At 40.3% G+C, this 10119-nt stretch overlaps 1 long non-coding RNA gene across 1 annotated transcript; it reads right to left on the bottom strand.

The window, feature by feature from the left end:
- Positions 1-7894: 7894 nt before the first annotated feature.
- Positions 7895-9901, bottom strand: LOC310774164. Its single transcript, XR_014552584.1, has 3 exons — positions 9791-9901; positions 9285-9381; positions 7895-8527 (listed from the first exon to the last, which is right to left on the bottom strand). It is a non-coding gene; the product is annotated as an uncharacterized lncRNA (long non-coding RNA).
- Positions 9902-10119: the final 218 nt, after the last annotated feature.

Here is a 10119-nt window from a genome sequence, read left to right as displayed (position 1 = left end):
TTTCAAGGCGCGGTGGCAAACCCTGCCTTGTGTTCCAAGGAGTGTTATCCATAATAGAGTGCGTTATCTACAATGCTAGGCGGGCGACTGACTCTGCATGAAGGAACCACACGACACCATGATGAAGAAAAAGGCAGAGACCCTGCACACCCAGGCAGCCATCTGTTCCAAAAGCCTTCCTCTGAGAGACAGACATACCAGTCCATCATGACTAAAGCCATCCGTCACCTCTACGGGTTCTTCCCAAGAGCTGTCACCATATTTAACCAGCCCTCCTAAGACTCGTACTAACCTTCCATAAATCTATCTATAGAACTGACCTTTCTTCTTCTTTTTTAAGATGCTGTTATTTAACCAAGCATTATTTGCAATGTCTGCACATTGTCAGTATAGTTTTTCTATGTTCAGTTTTTCCAAACTACTTCTCTTTTGAGCCTTAATTGCATGTGAGATGATGCATGATGCATCATGAGGGCTTTTCACACTACATGCTCTTTGCCCGGGGCTATCTAAGCCCTGGCCTAAGAGTAGGGCTAAGATAGCCCCAGGCTAACTTAGCCCCTTTTCACACATGCATTGTTAAATGGTAAATGGCCTGCATTTATATAGCGATTTTATCCAAAGCGCTTTACAGTCAGTAGGTACATTCACCCATTCACACACCGATGGCGGCAGGTTACCACGCAGGGTGCTGGCACACCAACGGGAGCAATTTGGGGTTCAGTGTCTTGCCCAAGGACACTTCGACATGCAGACTGGAGGAGCCGGGAATCGAACCACCGACCTCTTTTATCTAAAGCGATTAGTGGACGACCCTGCTCTACCTCCTGAGCTACAGCGGCCCATGCATGGTGGAGATGGAAAGTCTGGGTTATCCCTGAAAAGTCAGGGATATCCCTGCTCCAGAGCAGGGCCAGCTAGCCGGGGCTGAAGTTGGGGTTAGCTCACTTTGGAGTGGGCCAGGATTGTGCAAGCTTTCTTAGCCCTGGGCTAACAGCCCTCTTAGCCCCAGGCTGAGAGACTGACTTAACCCTGGCTAGTGTGTGAAAAGCCCTTTAGATATTCATATTCTGTGTAAATTATTTCATCCACTACACTAGCTGTTCCAATGCAGTGTCACCATCCCCCACTGTCAGTCTTCTTGAAATGTCTGTACACCAATGCTGCCAAAACAAATGCATGTGTATTTGTTGTACTTGGTGACTTAAATGTTTTTGATTCTGATTGAGCAATGTGATTCATTGAGAGATTGTGATTTGTTCAATGCCTCACTTCACCTCCCAGTGGCTCGAAAAAATATTTGAATTTGACACAATTCCTTTGGGTTTAGCGCCGCATCTGATCTGCACTGGATTTTTTGGCAAGACTTCAGAGAAAAGATGGTACTTACTCAAGCACTACATCTGTAGCTTGCTTGAGAAGAAAATTGAGCACAGACATTTGCAATAGAATGTGACACTTGAGGGTGGGTTTTGGCATTTGAAGGTATAGAAGTCAGTCATTGCAGATCAGCAATTAGTTACCCATAGGGATCCCACTGAGCAATGTTGATTAGCCATTTAAAAGATGTCTAAATGCTATACTAGTCCAGTAAAAATGTCACTTGACCTCACACTAATTGCAACAAAACCAAACTCAACTGATTTTGTATCCTCAATATGTCCTCAATGAAGGAAAAAAAGTGTTAAGGAAATGTATGAAGGGAAATTTTTGAAAATGACCTATATGATGCTACCAAAAACGTTTATTTATTTATTTTTTAACATTTTTTTTTATTTTTTTTTATTATTTTTTTTATTTTTCTCCTTGAAGCAAAAAACACATACAGGATATAAGTGATGAGATTTATGGCACATTAAAAAAAGAAAGAAAAAAAAGGCTTCCATAGGCTACCATCATATTTAGGTCATTTTCAAAACTTTCCCTTCATACATTTCCTTAACACTTTTTTTCCTTCATTGAGGACATATTGAGGATACAAAATCAGTTGAGTTTGGTTTTGTTGCAATTAGTGTGAGGTTGACCCACATATTTGCGTAAAATGCCTGGACTATACCGTAGGTGTCTAGGCTAAAATAAGGCAACATAGCTTTTAAAAGTGAACATTTAGTATTGTCTACATCTTAGACTACATCTGCATTGCAAAGGATTATCTTATACATATGTACATTGTCAGGTGAAATAATATATACCTGTTTATGCATTGCTTAATGTTATTTCCTGGTTGGTCTACTCTAAAACATGGGCTTACATTCATTTCTTGTTTGATCTACTCATGGTAAGAAGAAACCTATAGGTTTTTTAGGCACACACACAAAACAGTTTTCTTTTCAGTTTTAGTCTTTTGCAGTAAATTACCCTACACATCCAGGACATAAACTCTTGTTGCAGTACCAGAACCTCCCGTCACAGGGACAGCTTCTACCCAACTGCTATCCCCCTCTTCAATGAGACCCGAAAGCCCCCCAAAATCAGGACTTTGCCACTCCCTCTCCCCCGATGCCCCCCGAGCAATCCGGCTCTGCATCGACTCACCTCATCCCACATGGACTTTTTTTTTTTTTATATATTTTATTTTACTTTTTCAGAACATAAAGAAAACAAAACAAGAACAGGAAAAAAGAAAAGAAATACATTCAACATTACAATGCTACAAAATGTCAAAATGTGCTTACAAAACAATTAAAAATATATATATCTATATATATATACTGTGCGAAGGATCCAAAAGAAACTCAAATACCACTTTTAGCCTGATCAAAATAGGTCAGGAACGGGTCCCAAATAACGAAAAATGTCCTTAAGGAATTTGACCTCTGGAACCTAAGTCTCTCCATACGTATAACTGAGATCATGTCTGTCAGCCACAGCTGAAAAGAAGGTGGAGAGGAGGACTTCCATTCCTTCAAAATGAGTTTCTTGGCAACTGTCATTCTCTGTGTCAGAGATTGCTGGACGGCCGTTGGGAGGAGCAAAGAGGACTCCGAGCAGCCGAAGATGGCGAGCTCCGCCTCCAGTTGGAGGGCTATTTTGTAGGCCTTAGAGTACCAGTCAAATATCTTGGCCCAGAATCCTGATATTGAAGGGCAAAACCAAAAAGCATGGGACAGTGTGCCCTCCGACACCCGACACCTATCACATAGTGGTGAGACCGAAGGATATATCTTGTGTAACCTATGCTTGGAGTAATGAAGACGGTGAGCAACTTTAAATTGGATAAGTTGATGTCTACTATTAACTGAGCAGAGCTGGACCACAGACAGACTCCTGTCCCATATGATTTCAGACAGATCCACACCAAGTTCCTCCTGCCACGCCTCTTTGATCCTCTCAGTGGGGGCCTTAATGCAATCGGCGAACAAACACACAAACCTAGAAATAAGATGCCTGGAGTTGGGAGGGCTTAACAAAACCTAAAAAAAAACATGTTCATCTGGGAGAACTTCAAAATTGCGAATCTTGGATCGGACATAATGTCTAGCTTGTATATATCTATAAAGATGTGTTTGGGGAATCCCACATGGACTTTTACATAGACTTATTACATGAATATTTACATAGACTCCCAGCAAACATTTTCAGGTATAACGACCGTCTTCTGCACGTCAAACCATTACGTCTAGTCAGGGTCTAATTATATATCCGGAATGGAAATTGTAGTGACGTCGATGACGTTTCCTGCATGGCCGCTGCACATAGATCGTCTCCTTCCCCACAACGTTGAAATATGCCGCTCCAGCTTATTCAGAGATTTAAAAAAGTAGAACCTCGTGTGGGATTTGATCACGGGGCACTGGCTTCAGAGTCCTTTCTCTTAACCACTAGGCTGTCAATTTGTTACTCACAATATACTCTCAACATACTCTCTGAATTTTGTCATATACTGTCCTCAATGGAGATTTCTATTGAGGACTTAAAGGTCCCATATTGTGTGGTTTTCTGCTGTTTTAAACATTTGTCAGGGGTCTTTAAAATAAGGTCATGCATTCTGTTTGGGATTTGGAGACATCTCGATTTTTTTTCTTGTATTTATCCTCTGCAGCTCAGTAGTATACTCCGTTTTTTCTGCAAAGGCCCTGCTCTGATTGGCCGATGAGTGAGGCGCTGCTCTGATTGGCCGCCTGATCTGTCACTCAAAGCAAACATGGCTGCAGCCATGGCCTGGCTAACCTTTAGCTGCACTGAGCTAAAGAGAGACCGTTTGAAACAGATTTGTATTTAGAGGAAGAGGACCAGTCGAGCAGACCCCATCGGCTTTGCGGGTTGACCCTGTTTCATTGCGGTAAGTTGAGTGTGTTTTTACTTTAGCTTTGGCTTGTGTCAGAGCTAACGTTAGCATAGTAGCTTGGCTGTACGCGAACGGCAGAATTACAGGAGGTTTGCTTGTGTGTCACTGGCGTTATATTATTATCATCACTATATTTGGACCCAGGAAGACTAGCTGTTGTCTAGGGCCTAGACTCTAGGCGGCAGCTAATCCTTTTTTAACAAACAATAAACGTCTAGGTTGGCTATCGATAATCCACAGCAGACATTATGTAACGTTAATTTATGTTCAGATGCATCAAATTGATGTGAAGACTTGTCAAGGGATACAAATATTGACATAACACATGTAAACAATAATGGTTATTGTGTCCGTATGCTATCTACAGTATTTGGACATGACTGTTGTAATTCATGCCAGTGTTACTCAGAATCAGTTTTACAACTGTAGCTGAAATATTCAATAACTGCATCACATGGATGCTTGGTCAGTCCCCCGTGTGTAACAGCTTACTTCTTGAGTTGATATACCTTTATGGTTTGTTGTATGTTACAAGTCTGCACATCACATCTACTCTAAATTGCCTGTGCAAAATAATAAACGTCACTGTCATTGTAATGTTCCTATAAAGCCTGCAAAATACAATAACAGTTACCCCATTCTCATTTATTAGGTTGCCAGAAGACTCAGCCTGTTCAGAATCATCTTTGTGTGGAGCATGTTAATGTGTTCTCACTACAGAATGCAATGAAGAAAATCAGACTATAATAGACCCTTACAGCTGAGAGGTATTACAGTATATATATACAGTGTATTCTGTGCATGATTGATTTGCCAAATATGGCCAACATGGATACTGTACATGACAATACATTTGAGCAAAGTAATTGTGTTGTACTATATTACACATCCATGTAGATAAACAGTAACACTGACTTCTTACAGAATCTAATTATTTGATTATAGAAAAAAAAATGCTTGTGCAGGACCATGCTATGCTGCAAAATCACAGGAATGTTCCACTGTAGCAGTAAAGTGGTGCAGTATCAATCACATAAATTATACGAGACTATAAAAAAAAAGAAATATATTTGACAGTATGTGTACTCTATTCTCAATGTCTACAGACAGATCCTTTGTCAGCTAGGTAGCTGGAGGATTTCTCTGGGGGTGACAGCTCCATTACAAGAGTGTACATCATTATGTAGCAAATTAGCGATTGTCATCTACAGATTATTTTATAATAACATTTCTATATTTATTGAATTGTCATATTTACAAAGTTTTGTGTGTACAATGAAAATGTGTTGGTAAACATATCGTACTGAAAGTCGGCTAAGCAGACAGCAGGATCATACTACCCCCAAGTTTATACAAACCACAAAACCCAATCAAAACCGATTTTCACAGTATGGGACCTTTAAGTTTCAACATGAAGGTTCCTACTGGAACTTGCATTGCGAGGCTGCCGCGCTAATTCAGTTTCATGATTCAACCAGCGGTGAGGCAGGTATATATTTTAGATCATGTACAATAATGTAACAGACTTTATGTTGACTGTGCATGCATCTACTCTGTACGGCTTCATTTATCGTCCATCTCTTGTGTACTTTGTGCGCCAGGAGATCAAGGAAGCGTGTGATAAATACCATGCAGAGGCACTTACACACACACCACAGGTTAAAACTACACTGATATAAATGTTTTCAGATAAAAAAAATGGGCGTTAAGTAATAGTAGTCATTCCACGTGGAGTGCACGTCACGCTGTGACTATCTGATCACACAACCAAAGAAATTGTCAATCAAATGTCGTTTTATTCAACAAAAACACAAAAGACACCTACATGTGGTGTTTTCAAAGCAATATAAGATCAATATTTCTTGTTTTGCAAGAGACAGCCCTTACGAAAAAGTCACATGTGGAAATCACATGTGATTTTGAAATATGTGGTTTTTGGACACACGTTTCGTGTGACTCAACCACATGTTTTAATATCACATGTGGATGTTCACATGTCAAGCCACATGTGGAAGTCACATGTGATTTTGAAATGCCACATGTGATTGACATGTGGTTTTAATTGTGTGGAATTGTGTGGAAAATCACATGTGATTATGGAATATATGTGGTTTTTGGACACATGTTTCGTGTGATTCAGACCACATGTGATTGACATGTGGTTTTAATATCACATGTGGGAATATTCACATGTGGATACTCACATGTGGAAAATCACATGTGATTTTGGAATATATGTGGTTTTTGGACACATGTTTTGTGTGATTCAGACCACATGTGATTGACATGTGGTTTTAATATCACATGTGGATATTCACATGTGGGAAATCACATGTGATTCTGGAATATATGTGGTTTTTGGACACATGTTTCGTGTGATTAAGACCACATGTGATCGACATGTGGTTTTAATATCACATGTGGGAATATTCACATGTGGATATCCACATGTGACCTTGAACCACATGTGGTTTTAGGACACGTGGTTTTGTTATTCCCTCCACATGTGAATATTCCCACATGATATTAAAACCAAATGTGATTCAATATGTTGTGGACCACATGTGGTTTTGGCACACGTTTTGGTTTTTCACATGTGATTCAACATGTGGTTGAAATGTGTAATTTCCATGTCCAACAACCACATGTGGTTCAAGATCACATGTGGGAATATTCACATGTGGTTGAAACACATGAACCTTCCAACATGATCTTGAACCACATGTGATTGTTGGGACATGTGTTACATGCCAATTGGAATAACATGTGAAAAACCAAAACACATTTCTCCAAAACCACATGTGGAAAACATAGAATCACACATGGTTTCAACATTACATGTGGGAATATTCCCATGTGGATGGAATAACATGAACAACAAATTCACATGTCCTAAGATCACATGTGGGAACATTCACATGTATTAGTAGACAACCACATGTGAATGATCCCTTCTTTTCTTCCCACATTTTCCACATAATTTCAGATTACATACAATTTGACACATACCAGTAGGTTATTTGCAACACACAACACATGTACAAGAATAAAATTATCTTATTTATTAACAAAACTTCACCTTTTCATAACTGCATTTATCATACATCTCTAGAAAAGGGAGTGATTGACAGATCGCATGTACAGTGATCACGGAACAATTGCAGGTGAAGCTGCAGCTCTGATGGATGAAAAATAAAGATGGCAACAGCCACCACTTCAACTCCAAACGGGAGACCAAAATCAAAGGGAGTGACTTGACAGATCGCATGTACAGTGATCATGAACAATAGCAGGCGGAGCTGCAGCTTTGGGAAACCCCCCAAGGATGAAAAATTAAGATGGCAACAGCCACCACTTCAACTCCAAACGGGAGACCAAAATCAAAGGGAGTGATTGACAGATTGCATGTACATGTACAGTGATCATGGAACAATTGCAGGTGAAGCTGCAGCTCTGATGGATGAAAAATAAAGATGGCAACAGCCACTTTTTGGGGAGTTTAGCTCGATTGCCATTTTGTCCCCACTTACCCTAAATATACACTGTCTTTACGGTCACTCTCGATGCAGTATGGAGAGAGGGGTCATATTGAACAACAGTGGAGGCGGCACTACCGTTCAAAGGCAACAAAACACAGCGCCTAAAGCTCTATGCACATGTGTACATGTTGTGACTAGTTTATTCACCATGCTATGAAATAATAATCCATAGTTGCATGAAACATTATTTCCATAGTAAATCCATACCGGGTCACTTCCTTGTTTGTCTGTGGACAGCGCTTCCACGCATGCGTTATTTGCACATGCGCTGTACACCCGGCAGCGATGTTTACTAAATATTTATTTACCTCAAAAAATTGTTTTTCTGCATTTTGGATTAGTACCCGAGTCACAAGATGTACATAGAGCTTTTTGGCACTTTGTTTTGTTGCCTTTGAACGGCAGTACCGTTCTATCGCTAAATATGACCCCTCTCTCCATACTGCATCAAGAGTGACTGTAAAGACAGTGTATATTGGGGGGATATGGCAATCGAGCTAAACTCCCCAAAAAGTGGCCTATCCCTTTGTAATAACTATGCTAGGGTGTCATGTGAGCTTCTTGTGAGCCTTCAGAACTTGGGGCTGTCATGTCCCTTTCAGGGACAGCTTCCTGTGAGACTTCAGAACTTGGGGGTGTCATGTCCCTTTCAGGAACACCTTCTCTGCCGCTGACAAGTCTTCTGATCTTGTTGGTTCCCCTGTGAAAATTTAAATATCATTAGAATAGCCCCGTGAAAATTTTAATATCATTAGAATAATCAAGGCAATTTCACAAACATACTGGGGTATTACAACCAAAACTAGGCAAACCTAGTGTAGTCCGGCTGTGAACTGAAACATTTGATTCAGGACTTTATATTCACAAATGGTCCCATAACTTACACAAAATCTATGATGCATAGAGCAACATTCTCAGAATTTTGGGCAACACCCTATGCCCTAAAACAGATGCTGTAAAATGTGCCATGGATAATGGATGGAGATGCAATAAATCCAACAGAAAATGCTACAACAGAATCTGTGCCCCTACGCCCCGACTACAATTACAGCTCTATTATGAAACGAATACAACCCTAACACTGCAGGGGGAAAAAGAGCGATACAGGCAGAGAGATACACCAGATATCAGACCAGAACACTAATTGAGCACAGATCGGCTCTTCTCCTTTCAGAGAGAGCCTGGAGATGCAAGGTTAGCCTTCTTCTAATGGCTTTTCGGCAGAGAGGATGATGCCTTGTGGCACATCCCCTCCACCCCTTCATGCTCAGAACGCCCACGAGTTTAGCCTCAGGCAGGAAAATGTTTATCACATCACTGATGACATCACAATCGTGACAGACACCGCCAATTTTAATTAAGATATATCAATATAATATAAGCATGAATTAAGGTCAGGTTACATTCTATACGTTTTACACCCACTTTCAGTGATAGAGAAAACTAGAGAAACTTACTGTTCTTTGTCGCACTGCCTCACATCCTTCAACTTCTGGGCCATGCACTGTCTGATTAGAACCTCACTGGTGTTTGGGAACACAGCTTGCACTTGGTCTGTTGGAACAACAACAAAATACAAATTTACTTCAAGGTAAATTAAATTAAATAACTTAAGTTAACAAACAAAACAAAACAAAAAGACAGACCTCTTGACCAGAATATTTATTTTACACTATATTTTAGGCACTGTGTTTTGTTGACTTTGAGCCGCGATCCGCTTGGTCCTGTTTTAGTGCTGTCCATTTAACTACTGCACACCCTGACCCTCCAAACTGCACGGACAGTTGCTGTGAAGACGTGTATATCGATGTTTATTGGGGGCGATATGGAAAATTCGCTAAACTCCCCAAAAAGTGGCCTATCCATTTAAGTTTTTCAACTTATATCATCAAATGATGGTACTAACATGCATTGTCTGTGATCAGATTGCAATCCGATAGTGTGCTTGAAAACATTAGCATACCGTTGTTGCAGAGATCACGGGTCCCAGGCTGCTCCGCCGTTTCATGGGGAAGGGGTGGGGTGGTGCTGGTGGAGGCAGCAGTGGCTTCAGGAGACGACAGGAGAGACAGAGGCAGACGACAGTAGAGAGGCAGAGAAGGAGACAGGGATAGAGGTCATTATCACCTGACACTAACATGCATTTTTTTCTGAGATCAGACTGCAGCGCATCAGAGTCAAAGTAGCAAAAAATAAATATAAAAAAATATAAAAAATAAATAGATAAATGTATTTATTCCAAATCTATTTTTTTGACTAAATAATATTATATAGTATTTGTGTATTTAAATT

The sequence above is a fragment of the Poromitra crassiceps genome, assembly GCF_964638095.1.
Source record: "Poromitra crassiceps genome assembly, chromosome: 1".
NCBI classification, from domain to species: Eukaryota; Metazoa; Chordata; class Actinopteri; order Beryciformes; family Melamphaidae; genus Poromitra; species Poromitra crassiceps.
Note: the sequence above shows the minus strand (reverse complement) of the source record. Positions and strands in the feature narration are given on the sequence as shown.